At 43.3% G+C, this 17,360-nt stretch overlaps 1 non-coding gene across 1 annotated transcript; it reads left to right on the forward strand.

The window, feature by feature from the left end:
* The first annotated feature begins 5,768 nt into the window (after positions 1 to 5,768).
* Positions 5,769 to 5,875, forward strand: LOC133803002 (small nucleolar RNA R71). The gene has a single exon (XR_009877739.1). It is a non-coding gene; the product is annotated as a small nucleolar RNA R71 (small nucleolar RNA).
* Positions 5,876 to 17,360: the final 11,485 nt, after the last annotated feature.

Genomic DNA, 17,360 nt, shown 5'->3' on the forward strand with positions numbered 1-17,360 from the left:
TGCATAGAGGCAAAGGGCAGTAAATCAATTAAAAATAAAATTGAGTTAAATTGTCTCGAGGTGGAAGCACCTCATGCAAAGGTTACACAAAAAAAATTAAGAATATTGAAGGAAAGGGCACGAGAGGGGAAGGCCCTAAGCTCCACCAGGTGGCCCCTTGGAGGTCGCTGTCTCGCCCTGCTCAGCTGCGCCGAAGCCTTCCCCAGCCTCAGAAGGCGCTTCTTTATCAAGGCAAGCTTGGAACTTCACCCGCAAGCGCTCCCAGAGGTTCGCTACCAGGAAGGAGAAGTCAACGTCCTGGTTATAAGCCCAGCAATGGTAGAACATGTCTTCCATGGCGGCCTCTGAAGTTGCCCACTCGGTTGCCAGCTCAGCCTTGGCCTCCGCCTTCGCGGCATCTAGGTCTGCCCGCGCAGTGGTGAGGGCGGTCTCGAGCTCTTGAAGCTTTGGGCGAGTCTCTTCTAGCTCAGCCTGCAATGCCGCCAAGGCATCCTTAGCTGCCTGCAGAGAAGCTTGGTGGGTGGCCACGGCCGCCTGGTGCTCGTTCCTCATCTCCTCGAGCTGAGTTTTGGTCCTGGCGATGCTCCGATGAAGGGCAACGGCGCTCTGCGAAAATGGAGAGGTAATTTCCTTAGAAAAAAATATAAGGGAAAAAAGAAACACAGGGCAAGGCATGGTAATAAAAAAACCACCAAAAGGGAAAGGACAGCTTACCGTCATGGCCATGCCCAGTGAAGACTCCAGCACGCCCACCGGGCTCCTGGTTTCGATGGCCCGGAGCTCCTTCTCGTTGAACTTGTATATGTGGCTGACGGCGTAGTTCGCCGACTCATACACCGTTCCCCGGAAGGCCTCTGGAATCTTCTCCAGGTCCTGGGGATTGAATGGGATACGTACCTCGGAGGGTACAATCATCAAAGCATCGAGCTCCGCCCCTGCGTCCCGGACGGGGGCCGAAGCTCGCAGAGGAGGTAGGGGCATGTTGCTTCCCCCTGCAGCAGCAGGAACAGTTCCCGCAACCTGGGCGGTTGGGGGTTACTCTTTCTCCTTTGCAAGAGACTTGGTGGGGGTCCTAGCGGCATGCTTAGACATCCGGAGCCTCTTCATTCTTGGCCCAGAGGCCCCATCTGAGGGGTTCCCCCCGACGAACGCACCGCGCAGACTCTCTTCGGGCTGAGACATCTCTTCTGTCAAAACAAAGATATGGTTAGTACAGAAGTTAGCAGTCATGCAGAAACCAAAACAAAGGGGGAAAAAGAGAAATTCAAGTGTATTTATATATACTAAAAGGGATCCTACCCCCCGAGCTAGAAGAAGAACCTATGGTTACGACCATCGGCTCCGGAGCTCCCGCGGGAGAATCTAAGTTGATTATCTCCCGAGCTGGTGCAAGTTCTGGATCTAACTCTGGTTCTGGGCTAGATTCCTCTACATATTGCCTAAGTCTCGGAGCTACGGTACCCCTCCGGAGTGATGGCCATGACCGAATATTGGTCCCATACTCCTCAAATAAGATCGACCTAAAGGCTAGGGTGTTATCTACGACTACGGTACCCCTAGGTCGGCTATCTTGGTAGTCCAACACGAGCTGGTCGACACAGTGAAGCAGGGTTATATCCAGGTCCGGATCTCTTCGGTGACGTTGGACGATCTGTCTGGGATTGAACCTAGCTAGCCGGGGGTCGGCAATGGCCCTATCTAAATTCCTAAACATGTAAGGGTTACCTTGGCCAGAAGGACCCGCGGCTGCTCCGGACCGGATCCGCTCCTCGCCCGCTGTTTGGGCGACCTCCAACGCCCGCTTCTTATTCCTCATGAGGGGAACACCGTCCTCCTCATCTTCATCCCCCGCGACCTCCTCCACGATGGTAGGTCTGGTGTCGCGAGCTGGGGGAAGCCCCCGGGGCCTCTTTAGGTTCAAAGTCTGATTTGGGAAGATCAGCTTGCAGGCCACCATCGTCTCGTTTGTCACGAGCACGCGGTAATCCTTTTCACTGGGGGGCAAGCCCGCCAGTGTCACGTACTGGGCCCCGAGGATCACAGATTTCTCTATCCTCGCGAAGATAGCTGCAGAATTAATCTAAGTTAGAAAGGGATACAGGAGGAGCTAAATGGTACTTAACTTACGAGCTATGGTTGAAAAGCACTTACGAGGACGATTGAAGTAGTGGAGCTCGCCGTTTCTGAACCCGTCGACATAAAGAATTGATCTTTGAAGTCGTTGGGGAGGCTGGGCAGCTCGATGACCGCAGCCGTGTTGGGGAATCGGGTTAAGTAATAAAACTCGTCGCCTCGCCCCCGCTGCTCCGGGCTGGCCTTGAGGCAGAAAAAGTACAAAATATCTGCAGGAGTGGGGACCTCCCACTCGTGTTTCAAGAATAAATATCTTAACCCTGCCAACAGCCGATAAGAATTGGGGGGAAGCTGGAATGGGGCCAACCTCACGAAGTTGAGGAAGTCTGCGAAATACTGATCCAGCGGGAGGAAGGCCCCCGCCTTGAAGTGCTCGTCGCTCCAGGCCGCGAATGCCTCGTCAAGCGGCGCGCAGCTCCGCTCGCCCTCTGCGGGAGGTCGGACAATCACTGATGCTCTCCCCAGCCTGATGTTGTGGGAGAGGAAGATTTTGTTGACCTTCGTCTGGTCGGTAATCTTTGAGACGATCCTCTCCACCTCAAAGAAAGCATCAAGAGCCACCTCGAGCTCCTGTTACACCGCGGGCCCAAAGTTGGGGATTGGGGATTCGGGCATCACCGCTTTTCCTTTGTCTTGCTGGGAGGCCGAGTTGCCAGCGGTCTTCTTTGGAGCATTCTTCTTCGGTGCCATCTGGTCACCTAGCGAACAAAAGAAAAGATTTCAGAAAAGGCGACCCAAGCATAAGGAAGAATAAAAAAAAAAGTGTTCTTTGCACGAGCTGAGGTAAGCCCATCCCGTGGAGAGTGAGATCACGCGGTTCTATGAACACGCGCCTGTGCTCCCAACAGATCCCCGATTACTCGGAATTCGTGTGTCAGGAGGGTCAGGTTAAAATGTTGCCTTGGAGGCAAAGTTCCAATAGGCATGAAAGGCAAAACCGCCTGTGAAGCGTGTCCCCTAAGCTACCCGGTTTTGCACCCAAAATACCAAAAATCCTGCCAAGAAATTTTCCCCAGAAAAGGCATCCTGTAAACCATACTCCTAAGTGATTTCCTACTGCAAAAATACCCTAACCTAAAAGGCTTTCACCCTTCATACCCACTAAAACTAGTTAATCCTTGCATGCGGCTACAATAAATATTTACCTAAGCTACAGTGAAAAATATTTTCAAAACATGCACAGTCAGGAGACTTACAGAGTGTTTGGCTGGAAAGTGGGTATAGCAGTCGCCTAGGTTGGGGCTTCGTCGGAGTATTTGTTTCAAAAGCTTCGAAGGAGTCCTTACACCTGAGCTTCTTGAGCGCTGAGGGTGACAGACGGAAAGAAGAGGGTTTTTCTTCTGAGATGAAGAGAGAAGAAGAAGAGAATTTCTGAGAAATTTCGAATGAAAGGGTGGCCCACGCGTAGGGTGGCCACCCCTTTTATATACGTGAAGGGTCACATAAAGAGGGCCGTTGGATGGCCCTGATGTGGGATCCAAGGTCTTCCACTCGAAAGATGAAACGACAGCTGGGCATAGGCTAGGCCATTTAATGCGGTTCTCGGAAGACGTACCATCACCAACCATGATGCTCCACGTACTAGGCGCCTGCGTAAAATGTGGAATGTGAAGAGTTCATGGGGAAGCCTAAAAGCCCCTACTGTGGCCTTACACGACGTCGTGTACCACGAGCAGGGGCTTGGGGGGCAGATGTACGCCCTGATTTTCCCACGGGCTGATTGCGAGCTGAGGTACGGCCTAATCATGATTACCAAGCAGCCATCCCCAGGACCGGAGCTATTGTCATAAGGTCCTACCTCCTTAGCTCGGGGTAACCTAAGGGTTCGCCAAGATTGCCTAAGGATTGAGTTTGGACTCGGAAGGCCGATGGTCGAGTGAATATCCAGCTCGTGATACGAGCTGGAGTTGGAGGCTATGACCCCTTATAAAGTCAACCACACAAGGTAAACGTGCATATATCAGACATCACGTGTTTGATATATCCCTGACTTCTTGGACACGCAGCAGGAACGTGCGTGTTCAGACACCCACGACTGGGTTGGGCCGTGCGGCCCATTATCTCCTTACCTATTGATTTGACCACACTTATTTGTCAGGTTTAGGAATTAATCATGAATGTCACAGAGTTGACATGATAGGTAAGAAGGTCACGGGATGACCTTCTTACCAACTCCCAAGTGCCCTCTCCGATAAATATGGAGACCTTGGGAGTTAATAGTTGTTGGATTCTCGATTGTAAGAAATACCCTGTAATCAAATATCTATATATCAATAATACGGACTAGTGGAGTAGAAGGATTTTAACCTTTGAACCACTCAAAAAATGTATTTTGAGTCACCATTTCATTTTCTAAGATCATATATCTGTTCCGGTTCAACTTAAGCACTAATCCCTTTCTCTTCTTTTCTTAATTACCTGTTGGCGAAGAACCGCGTCAACATATTACATTAACATAAATATAATCATACAAGCATTTTTAATCATACAATTATGCATTTAAATCAATATATTAATGCAAACCATATTTAACCCAATAATGCCCTCCCGACACACTAATCAAGGCCCTTAAGCCTCATTAGTGAATTTGGGGTCGTTACAAATATTCACTTCTACCTTTCGAAATGTATCAAGAATTTCCTTGTCAACCTCTTCCTTTTTATTCTGCTTGGGAATGGAGGTTGAATTACAAAAGTAGGCTTAGGGTTTAGTTATGTAGGGGTGGTTGGCTTTGGAGGAACATCTTCATTAACTGAGCAATCAACTTGTGGCTTGGATGATAATTTACTGGGCATTGGAGGACTATGTGGATCATATTGTGTCCCACTTCGCAAAGTTACTGCACTAGCATTCTCCTTGGGATTCATCTCAGGTTGTGAAGGAAATTTATTTGACAGATGACCTTCCAACCTGTTAAATGATGTTGCTAATTGTCCCACCTGATTCTCCAAACTTTTGATGGAAGCTTGGGTGGTTTGCAGAAACTGAAGAGTATTTGTAGCACGTGCATTGATTAAATCCGTAGTAGAGAGTTTGGCACTTGGTGGTGGAGTAGTTTGCGGTGCTTGTGATGGTCTAGGTACAAAATTATTTTGAGACCACTGTTTCAAAGTGAAACCAGGTGGTCCGCTGATGTTGGTTGTGGAGCAATTTGTTGTTGATTCCCATAACGAAGATTTGGATTATCACGCCAGCCAGGATTATAAGTTTGCAAAAAGGGTTCACAATACATCTGACGTAATTGACCGGGGAAATTTCCTACAGCGTTAACACCCTCAGTTTCTCCCTCAATTAGAGTCGGGAAAGTATCAGTAGCGTGCCCCACAACTTGACAGATTCCACATGGCTTCACCTGTTGACCTAAAGCTAGTTGTTGGACCACTGCAATTAATTAAGCCAATTGTTGACCCAGCTGATTAACATTAGAGGTGCTCACTTCATTAGTTAATTTGGGTGGTGGAATAGGATCTTGGCGAATGCCAAACTGTTGTGAGTTAGCAGCCATATTAGAAATCAAGCTCCTGGCTGCAGTAGGAGTCTTATCAACTAGTGCACCCCCACTAGCTGCATCAATCATACTCCTATCCAGTGATTGTAATCCTTCATAAAAGTACTGAATGAGGAGTTGTTCACTTATCTGATGATGAGGGCAACTAGCACACAACCGCTTAAATCTCTCCCAATATTCATACAAAGACTCTCTTGTATATTTCCTTATACCACAGATCTCTTTCCTGATGCTTCCAACTTTAGATGCTGGAAAGTATCATTCTAGGAACATAGTCTTCATACCATTCCAAGTTTCAACAGTACCAGGTGGAAGATACTACAACCACTCTTTAGCTGCATCCTTTAGGGAGAAAGGAAAAGCTCGCAGCTTAAATTTGTTCTTCAGTCACTGCAGCAGGTTTCATACTAGAACAGACAATATGAAACTCCTTCAAATGTTTATTCGGATCCTCACCAGGCAGCCCATGGAAAGAAGGCAAAGAATTCAAGGCTGGAATTCGGGAGACTAGAATTATATCCCAAAGTTATTTAATGGATTAGAGCTTGATGGATGGCTATTGTTGCTGCGTTGTGACTAGGTTTTCAGCGAGGCTAAGGTTAGAGGACTGTGCTCGGGATTGCGATGCTCAAGAAACTTGCGACACAGGTAAGAAAAATGTTGTACCCGTAGAGCAAGGCATGGGCCTATAGTTTGTATTGCAAGGCATGGCCCTATGTGATTGAATTGCAGGGCGTAGCCCTATTGTTTATGTTTTGTATTTGTTTAAGTATTTGTTGATATTATGCTATGTATTGAATATATGTGAATGAACGGCGAAGGTCGGGAATGGTGAAATCCGAAAACAGCAAGAAGCCAAGTACGACAAGGGGCTGGGAACGGTGTTAAACACATGGAGTGCAAAGCCAAGTACGGCAAGGGTCGAGGACGCCGCTAGCACGCAAAGTGCAAAGCTGAGTACGGCAAGGGGCCAGGAACAGCGCTGAGCATGCGAAGTGTGAGTCATTAGGGTGAGACCCTTCTCGGATGGTGGAGTCATCCTCATGGTGAAGACCGCAATCCCAGGGCCTGGTAAAGTGCCTGGGACAGCATGGTCGCTATGTGTTTAGCATGTTGGTAGTTTTTTATATGGTGATTGATAGATAAGCATATGTTAATTGTTTGTGTTGAGTTTTCTTGCTGGGCATCGCCTCACGGGTATTCTATGGTGTAGGTAAGGGCAAAGGAAAGGTCAACCAACCATGAGTACGGAGAGCATGAAGTGACGTGTACATGTTTGGCCTACCTTGCTGCTACGGCCAGGGGTATTTTTGGGAAATGTGATGTATTAACCTGAATTTTGTCGCTTAGTCGACCCTAAATGTATTTGGAGTAGTAAATATTTTCTAAACAGTATGTTGGGATCCCAACTGTAAGACTTTCTGAGATTTCAATGATTAACCAAATGTTTTATATTTAATGACTGGGAACGGGTTTTATCTCAGTTTAGCTACACTTTTAACCTAAAACGTCGTTTAGTGAGTGATTAGCATGTTTTAAACTCACTTAGTAATGGCTCTAAGGAAGTAGGGCATTAGAACTTGGTATCAGAGCGAGCCAAGGTTTATAGTTCCTAGAGATCGACTGAACATGTACGCTCGCTGCCAATGACAAGCTCGACTCAGGGTTGGGTGGTGATTATTGAATTATATGCTTGATTGCATGTTTAAGTGCCCTGTTTGCCTGATTATTTTATATAGAGCATGATGAATGTCTTAACATATGCATGATGTTAGGGCATGGCCCCTTGATTGTTGTATGTTGCCTGTGTTATGTGAATTTGTTGGTTATGTTTGGTTGATGTCAATTGGGAGGTGCTTTTGGATGTTGTTATCATGCCTGATGAGCGGCGACATTGATTGCATGCATATTATTGAAATGCCTCGGTGATCAATCAGACTCCGTGGCAATAGGGTCGAGGATGACAACCAGGGTCAGGACCCTCCACCTGCCCCACCGAATTGGCAACAGTTATTTTCCTAAATGTAAGCTAGACTTCACCGAACAGAAGAAGAGCTTCGACAGTTGAGGCAACTGGCCCCTCCTCAAGGAATTGGATTGCAGGTTCAACAAGCTGTGGCGCCAGTGCCAGTTCAGCCTGTTATGGAGAATAGGTGGGCACCTTTGTACGAAAGGTTCAGGAAGTAGCATCCTCCCACCTTCGAGGGTGGACCAGACCCACTGCGAGCAGAGCAGTGGATGAACATGATTTCTTCCATCCTGGATTTCATAAGGGTGTAAGGGAATGAGAGGGTAGCTTGTCCTTGCTACATGTTTAGAGAGGATGCCCGCATCTGGTGGGATGTGGTGGCTCAAAGAAGGAACGTTGCAGCTATGACTTGGGAAGAATTTAGAAACATTTTCAATGAGAAGTACTACAGTGTCGCAATCCGAGCAGCAAAGGTTGATGAGTTTACAAACCTAACTCAGAACCAGATGACAGTTACTGAGTATGCCTTGAGACTTGACCGGTTGGCGAAGTTCGCGCCGGATTTGGTGCCAACTTATTGATGGCTGTCGTATACCACACAAATTTAACAATGATTTTTCTTTCAATACTTCCAATTATTTCAGTATAATAGCAAGCACAGGTCGAACCCACGAGGACTATCATCCACTTTATTATTCAATAATTAACACTAAAACCTAAAAGGGGATTTTTATTTTTAACTCAAAATTAAATAACATAAACTAGAAAGCAAATAAAGATTGGTATTACGATATTAAGAAACAGTTAAAGGTTAATCTCCACCCTCAACAATCATTCCTAATCACTAATAATAAATATTATTCCAATTTCTCAATTAAACTATTACCCCCGTAGATAACGCTGAAGCAGTCAATTATCCCAATCTCCCTATTATAAGTAATCAAGGCGAAGCGCTCAATAATTAACTCTTTTATGTAAGCAATAAATCTATGAAGCATACAATCTATTTAACTTAGATAAAGCATTAAGTCCTATGGAAACAAGTTAATCTAGGTGATAAATTAATGAAGCATATAATTCATTTAACCTAGGTTCTATTTTTTAGCACAATCAACAATTCTTTTGACATCACTATCAATTGCAATTTATCACATACACTTAGAATCCTAAACTATTAGGTGAGTAGTAATTCTAAGATGACAATTGAACAATGTAAAACCTTAATTAGTTGGCCACCTAACAAGAAATCACAAAATTCATAGCATTCAATTAGAAAAATAGAAACAATTTAATATTGAGAGAAATTAAAGAATGGTATTCATTATCAACAATCAAGAATTCATGATTTGGGTTTTGAATTAACCCTTAACCTAGAAAGAACCTACTCCATAATAGTAATCGTAATCACAAACATAATTATAATTAAAATCAAAGAGATTAAGGTAAGAAAAGAAACTAGATTGATGAACAAGAGTAATGTAGTCTTGTAATCTTCTCTTCAGCCTTTTCACAGTCTTTTTCTCTCTCCTAAACCGTAATAAAACTCCTCTAAAATTAACCCTAATAATCCTTTATAGTCTTAATTAAATTCTAATTAAAATGTAATAAAAAATCTGAAAACGACGTCGCAAGCCGCGGCCTGGAAAATGCGAGTCGCGGCCTAGAACAAAATCTATGCATAAATTGGTCACTCAGGCAGCGGCCTGAAAAATCTGAGCAGTAGCCTAAAATAATTGAGCAGCGGCCTGTCTGGAAGAAAAAAAATTATGAAACTCCAATTCCATTTAAAGTGTCATGGCCTGAGTTTTATAAGCCGCGACCTACCTCCAATTTCTTCAATTCTTGATCTTAGATAGCTTGTACGTTGCCGCCACTTCAACAATTCAATCCCGAAAGCTTTGAATACTCCTAAAACTTTATTTTAACTACACTTGCCATCAAAATGTCAGGTTTATCATCATAAAATGCAATGTAGTAAATATGTTGTAGAATCACGAAATTAAGCTAAAACTATTAAAAATGCTATCATAACACCATCCAAGCATAGAAAAACTTAACAAATATTAATACACAAATGACCTTATCACTTATATGTCTTGAAGGGATTAGTTTGTGCGGTGATTGAATTTTATGATCGCCCATGATGTTAAGATAACTTTGGATCCAGGGACTACCACCTATGCTCAGGTAGTGGACAAGGCCCTTGCAGTTGAGGGGTCCGAGTATCAAATATGGAGAGAAGGCACTTCTAGGTGCGATGCTCGGAGGACGGTGCCTCCTTTTACCGGATCTAGTTGGGGTAGTGTCCCTAGTGAGCAGAAGAGAAAGGCCCCAAACTCTTTCATTCCTCCTAGCTTGGATATGAGGGCACAGGGTGCTTTCAGTGGTCGTTAGGGCATGGGAGACAATTGGAGGAGTTTTCAGTGTGTCCTCAATGTAGACGACGACATCAGGGAGAGTGCAGGATCAGGGCCAGCTTTACTTGTGGGAGTATCAACCATTTGAAGAAGGACTGCCCACAAGCCAAGAAAGAGGAGCCGAAGCAGAGCAACAGTATCGCTCCTGCCAGAGTATTCACCTTGACCCATACTGAAGCTAAGGCTGAGGCTAGCCCCTCGGTCATGACAAGTCAGATTTCTAGTGCTAGTTCTTCTTTTTAGCATTGATTGATTTAGGGGCTACGCATTCATTTGTGTCTACTAGAGTGATAGATTAGCTGTGTCGACCTAGTGATTTGTATGCTAAGGTATTTCAGACTTTATTGCCGACTAGGGAGTTGGTTGTCTCTCGGAGTTGGGTTAGAGCATTGCTTGTAGAGATAGACAGTAGAGAGTTGTCTGTTGATCTGATTGAGTTAGCGATGGATGACTTCGATATGATCTTAGGGATGGATTGGTTATCGAAGTATGGGGCGACCATTGATTACAAGCGCAAAATGGTGAATTTTGAATCGGAAGGGGAGGTACCCTTTGTATTTGTGGGGATAGCTAGTGGACCACGAGTACCTATGATTTCGGCACTAAAGGCTAGAGACCTAATGCGGGAAGGTTTCATAGGATTCCTAGCAAACATTGTGGATACATCTAGAGGTGTGGCGGTTGGGCCGAGTGAGACCAAATTGGTATGTGAGTTTCCAGATTTGTTTCCCGCAAACTTGCCAGGGTTGCCGCCACAGCGGGAGATCGAGTTTGTTATAGAGTTGGTGCTATGGGCGGAGCCAGTAAGACACCTTATAGAATGGCTCCAGCAGAGTTGAAGGAATTAAAGATTCAGTTGCAGGAGTTTCTAGATTTGGGGTTGATCAGACCGAGTTTCTCACCATGGGGTGCTCCAGTGTTGTTCTTCAAGAAGAAGGATGGATCTTTAAGAATGTGTATTGACTACAGGGAGTTGAACAAGTTGACTATTAAGAACAAGTACCCACTACCTAGGACTGATGACTTATTTGACCAGCTACAGGGGAAGATAGTGTTCTCTAAGATTGATCTTCGGCCAGGCTACCACCAGTTAAGAATTAAAGAGGAGGACATACCAAAGACCGCTTTCCGCACGAGATATGGACACTATGAATTCCTGGTTATGTCCTTTGGATTAACGAACACCCCAGCAGCTTTTATGGATTTGATGAATAAGGTCTTCAAGGACTACTTAGATAAGTTTGTAATTCTGTTCGTTGATGACATACTGGTGTATCCCAATCAGAGACAGGGCATGAGCAACATTTACGCCTGGTATTACAACGGTTGAGAGAGCATAGGTTGTATGCTAAGTTCAGCAAGTGTGAGTTTTGGATACCCCACATGACATTTCTAGGCCATATTGTTAGTAAGGAGGGGATTCTGGTTGACCCAAGCAAGATTGAGGCAGTGAGAGATTGGCCTAGGCCGAGTGGTGTACCAGAAGTTAGGAGCTTCTTGGGATTGGCAGGGTACTACCGGCGGTTCATCAAGGGGTTCTCCAGGATAGCCACACCATTGACCGAATTGACTCGAAAGAAGACTAAGTATGTGTGGACACACAAGTGTGAGAACAGTTTCAAGGAATTGAAGCGGCGACTGATCATCGCTCTAGTATTGAGTCTGTCGTCAGACAATGAGAAGTTTGTGGTTTATTGTGATGCTTCCAGACAGGGTTTGGGGTGTGGATTAATTCAAGCCGGAAAGGTGATAGCATACGCATCGAGAAAGCTAAAGGAGTATGAGCAGAGATATCCCACACATGATTTGGAATTGGCGGCGGTGGTATTTGCACTTAAGGTTTGGAGACATTATTTATATGGCAAAAAGTGTGAAATATACACCAACCATAAGAGTTTGAAGTACTTCTTTACCCAGTTTTATCTTAATATACGCCTGAGGTGTTGACTGGACTCGGTAAAGGATTACGATTGTGATATTCTATACCATCCTGGGAAGGCCAATGTAGTGGCCGATGCACTGAGTCGGAAGGGCCCAGAACAGTTGTTCAGTTTGAGGTAGATATCTAATAAGTTAGCTGAGGAGATGACTAGAGCGGGTATAGAGTTGGTGGTTGGTCGGTTAGCCAACATCACTCTTCAATCTACACTCCCTGAGAGGATCAATGAGGCGCAGGGGGAGGATCCCCTGTTGAGAAGGTACAAAGAGAGCGTCTTAGCCGGAGTGGCGAGAGACTTTTCTATTTCAGAGATGGGACTTCTAAAGTACAAGGGTCGGATTTGCGTTCGGATGGATTCTGATATCTGGCGAGAGATCTTGGATGAATCTCATACGACTCCCTATTCTTTGCATCTGGGTACGACGAAGATGTACAAAGATTTGAGAACTTTGTATTGGTGGCTGGTAATGAAGAGGGACGTGGTGGATTATGTGGCCAAGTGTTTAACTTGTCAGCAGGTAAAGGCTGAAAAATCAGAGGCCAGTAGGGTTGTTGCAGCCTCTAGGGATTCCGGAGTGGAAATGGGAGGATATCACCATGAACTTAGTGGTTGGATTGTCAAAGAACGTGGGACAACATGATTCCATGTGGATGATTGTGGATAGGTATACCAAGTCCGCCCACTTTTTCCGTGTTAGGATGACTTATACTGTGGAGTAGTATGTTGAGTTGTATGTGAAGGAAATTGTTCGAATTCATGGGGCTCCGAGGTCGATGGTATCCAACAGGGACCCCACCTTCACCTCCAAGTTTTGGGAGAGCCTACAGAAGGCTATGGGCACATAGTTGCGGTTTAGTACTGCTTATCATCCTCAGACGGATGGATAGTCTGAGAGGATGATTCAGGTATTGGAGGATATGCTATGAGCTTGTGTGCTAGATTTTGGGGGGATCTTGGAGTAAGTATCTCCCTTTGATTGAGTTTTCATACAATAACAGTTATCAGGCAACTATCGGAGTGGCTCCGTATGAAATGTTATATGGGAGGAAGTGCAGATCACCTATCCATTGGGATGAGACAGGTGAGAGGAGACACTTGGGTCCTGAGGTGGTTCAAAGGACCAATGAGGCGATTGAAAAGATTAGAGCTCGAATGCTCGCCTCCCAGAGTCACCAGAAGAATTACTTAAATTTTAGGCGCATCAGCATAGAGTTTCAAGTCGGTGACCATGTGTTTCTCAGAGTTTCTCCCTTGAGAGGAGTGAAATGGTTTGGTATGCGGAGCAAGCTGAGCCCTAGGTTTGTTGGCCCGTTTGAAATTCTGGAATGGGTTGGAGAGGTAGCTTACAGATTGGCGATGCCTCCAGCTTTATCAGGGGTTCACAGTTTATTTCATGTATCCATGCTCCAGAAATATGTATCAGATTCTACGCATGTGCTGAGTTACGAGAACTTGGAGCTGGATCAGGATTTATCATGTGAGGAGAAGCTATTTTAGATTCTTGATCGAAAGGATAAAGTCTTGCGGAGCAAGACCATCGCCTAAGTGAAAGTGTTGTGGAGAAACAGCAAGATAGAAAAGGCGACGTGGGAACTTGAGTCAGACATGCATGATCGGTATCCTGAGTTATTCAGGTAATTTCGAGGATGAAATTTCTGTAAGGAGGGGATAGTTGTAGCGTCCCATATTTCTAATAAGACTTAGAGCCTTGATTAGTGTGCCTGGAGGGCAATAATTGATTTAATTGTGTTATTAAATGAATTTGATGAGAATATGATTAGAAATGCATGTTTAGGTGAATTAAATAAGCATGTGGGCCCTATTTAGTTATTAGGGGTATGTTTGTAATTTTATCCCGTTGAGGGCATAAATGCTTTATTTGTGTATATTGTGATTGATACCATGTGTGAGTGGTTATATATTTGTGATGCGCGATCTTAGACAGTCCTAAAGAGCAGTTTAGCTAGAAAGTCACAACGGCGTCGAATACCTGGCTCTGGAGGAGCCTTGGGGTATATAATATGAGTTTGGAATTTATTAAGTAATGTGTAGTAATTTATTAATGATTTTGATATGTTGGAATTAAATGGGAATTTATAGGAACACTCAAGGAAATAGCGGGATACAGCAAATGACTGAATTGCCATTGGGGGTACTTGAGGACTTAGATTAACTTAAGGGGAAATTTAGTCTTTTTGGCAAGTGGATATATACTTTGTGGCTGGAGAAAACACTGGAATAAGTATAGAATGAGTCAGAAGCTCTCAAGTCTCTATCTCTCCACTGATTTTCTCTCTCTCTCTTGGTGCTTGAGGATTTAGGAGGAGGTCTTGTGGATTTTAGACTAAAGAATTCAAGGCTGGAATTTGGGAGACTAGAATTATATCCCAAAGTTATTTAATGGATTAGAGCTTGATGGATGGCTATTGTTGATGCGTTATGACTAGGTTTTCAGCGAGGCATGGGTTTGAGGACTATGCTCGAGATTGCGGTGCTTAATAAGCTTAGGACACATGTAAGAAAACTGTTGTACCCGTAGAGCAGGGCATGGCGCTATGTGATTGAATTGCAGGGTGTAGCCCTATTGTTTAAGTTTTGTTTTTGTTTAAGTATTTGTTGATATTATGCTATGTATTGCATATATGTGAATGAACGGCGAAGGCCAGAAACGGCGAAAGCCGGAAACGGTGAAGGCCGGAAACAGCAAAGGCCGGAAACGGCGAAGGCCGGAAACGGTGAAGGCCGGGAACGGCGAAGGCTGAGAATGGCAGGAAGCCAAGTACAGCAAGGGGCTGGGAACGATGTTAAGCACGTGGAGTGCAACAGATACGGCGAAGGCTAGAAACGGCGAAGGCCAGAAACGGTGAAGGTCGGGAACAGTGAAGGCCGAGAACGGCAGGAAGCCAAGTATGGCAAGGGCTTGGGAACGATGTTAAGCACGTGGAGTGCAAAGCCGAGTACGGCAAGAGCCAGGAATGGGGCTAGCACGCGAAGTGTAAAGCCGAGTACGGCAAGGGGCCGGGAGTGTCGCTGAGCACGTGGAGTACGAGCCGTTAGGGCGAGACCCTTCTCGGATGCTGGAGACATCCTCACGGGGAAGACCGCAATCCCACGGCCTGGTAAAGTGCCTGGGACGGCATGGCTACTATGTGTTTAACATGTTGGTTGTTTTGTTATATGATGATTGATAGATAAGCATACGTTGATTGTTTGTGTTGAGTTTTCTTGCTGGGCTTCGGCTCACAGGTGCTCTATGGTGTAGGTAAGGGCAAAGGAAAGGTCAACCAACCATGAGTGCGGAGAGCATGAAGTGATGTGTACATGTTCGACCTACCTGGCTGCCACGACTAGGGGTATTTTTGGCAAATGTGATCTATTAACCTGAGTTTTGCCGCTTAGTCGACCCTAAATGTATTTTGAGTTGTAAATATTTTCTAAACAGTATTTTGGGATCCCAACTGTAAAACTTTCTGAGATTTCAATGAATAACCAAATGTTTTATATTTAATGACTGGGAACGGGTTTTATCTCAGTTTAGCTGCACTTTTAACCTAAAATCTCATTTAGCGAGTGATTAGCACGTTTTAAACTCACTTAGTAACGTTACAAAACCTGTTATCACAAGGAGAGAAAGAATAATAAAAATTGTATTGATGATATAATAGAGTGGATAAATGATGAAATTAAATACCATATGTTTTAATCCATTGAGTTATTTGTCTCTTTTAATTTTCAATTGTCAATTTAGTTATTTTGTTTTTTTTCTTTTTATTATTGAAATCCAATTTTTAGTAACCAAATAGAACTAAGAAATTAATTCATTGGTAATTAATATTCAATCCTCGTGGGAACGATACTTTGCTTACTATTTCATTATTTGAATCAGTTGTTTATACTTGGACATCGTATTTTACCGATCAATGTATTGTAAGAAGAGGAAGTTTGATCTACTATTTCACCCAATAAAGTTGAATTGAAAGAAAGAAAAAAAAAGAGAAAAATGTATTGAAAAAAGAAAGTTTGGCAAAAGTATAAGTGTGGGGGAAATAGTAAGATTAATATGGAAAGAATAAAATGGAAAGGTTATGTATTTTTTAATTGTAAGGAAAATTTGTGGGAAGATCCAGAGAATATAATAAATATAGGCTATGGTGTGATTTAAGCTTAAATATTTCTTTTTCATCTACCTTTAACTTTAACCTTACATTACAAGCTTTTAAAGATCTTTTGATTCTTTATTATGTGTGTTTATATTAGTGGAGAATAATTAGTTAATGTCTACGGAGTGGATGCTTTTCATGATAAATATTTTCTATACAAGAGACTTTGAAACATACTTTGGCATGTATAAATTGATTCAGGTGCACGTGATTTAGTAAATTTGACTGTGCATAATCATAAGAGAACAAGTTTAAGTGGTGACTTGGTATTTAGTTGAAATTCTAAGGATTGTGGAATTCATATTTTTCTTATGACGTATTTGTTTGATCAATTTTTGAGACAACTCACGCATTTGACAAAACCATTGCTTATGATTTTAGTTTTTATTTTGTTTGCTTGAGGACGAGCAAATGTCAAGTGTGGGGGAATTTGATAAGTATCGAATTTGTCTATTATTAATTCATTATTCTTTTATGATTATGCACTTGATTATTTATTTATATATGTTTAATTAGTTTATTTTGTGTTTTTAGGATTTTCAAGACATTTGAATGAAAAAGAATAAATTTGGGATGTTTTACAAGCAATGGTTCAACTCGAAATTACAAGTCTGAAACTTTACGCTTGATTTTGAAAAAACTTCATTACTCTTTTGCAAATCTTTCTAGAAATACAAATTTAGGTATTTTTCTTAGCTCTCCATATCTTTTTGAATCGTCTAATTCTGAGCTATATTGAGGAAGTTATGGTTAAAGTACCGTCAGTGGTTGTAGCTGAAGAAAAATTAAAAAAATAAAAAAATGCTATGGCTACGGCCAGCCACATCTCAGGCCACAGCCACACCAACAGAGCCCAGTGGCCACAGCCACGTCCCAGGCCATGGCCGGCGCCTAATTTTTTGAAAAATTTAACTTTAAATTTTAAATTTCAAATGTATTTTCAATGGGATATAAAAGGGGTTAAAGTTAACTTTTAGAATAACTTTGGAATGCGAATTTTAGAGTCTATAGCGGCTAAGGAGAAGAAAAGACATCATCATCTACATTCTTCTATCTAGTTTTTCTTTCTTCTCTAAAAGTTCTTTATTTCATTGAATATTTATGTTTGTGATCATGAATTTGATTACGGAGTAGTTTCGTTTTAGGTTAAGGGTTATTTCAAAACCCTAGACATGAGATCTTGAAAGCATTGATGAGTTTTATTCCTTCTATTCCCTTATATTAAATTGCCTC

Source organism: Humulus lupulus, chromosome 9 (assembly GCF_963169125.1).
Source record: "Humulus lupulus chromosome 9, drHumLupu1.1, whole genome shotgun sequence".
Classification (NCBI taxonomy): domain Eukaryota; kingdom Viridiplantae; phylum Streptophyta; class Magnoliopsida; order Rosales; family Cannabaceae; genus Humulus; species Humulus lupulus.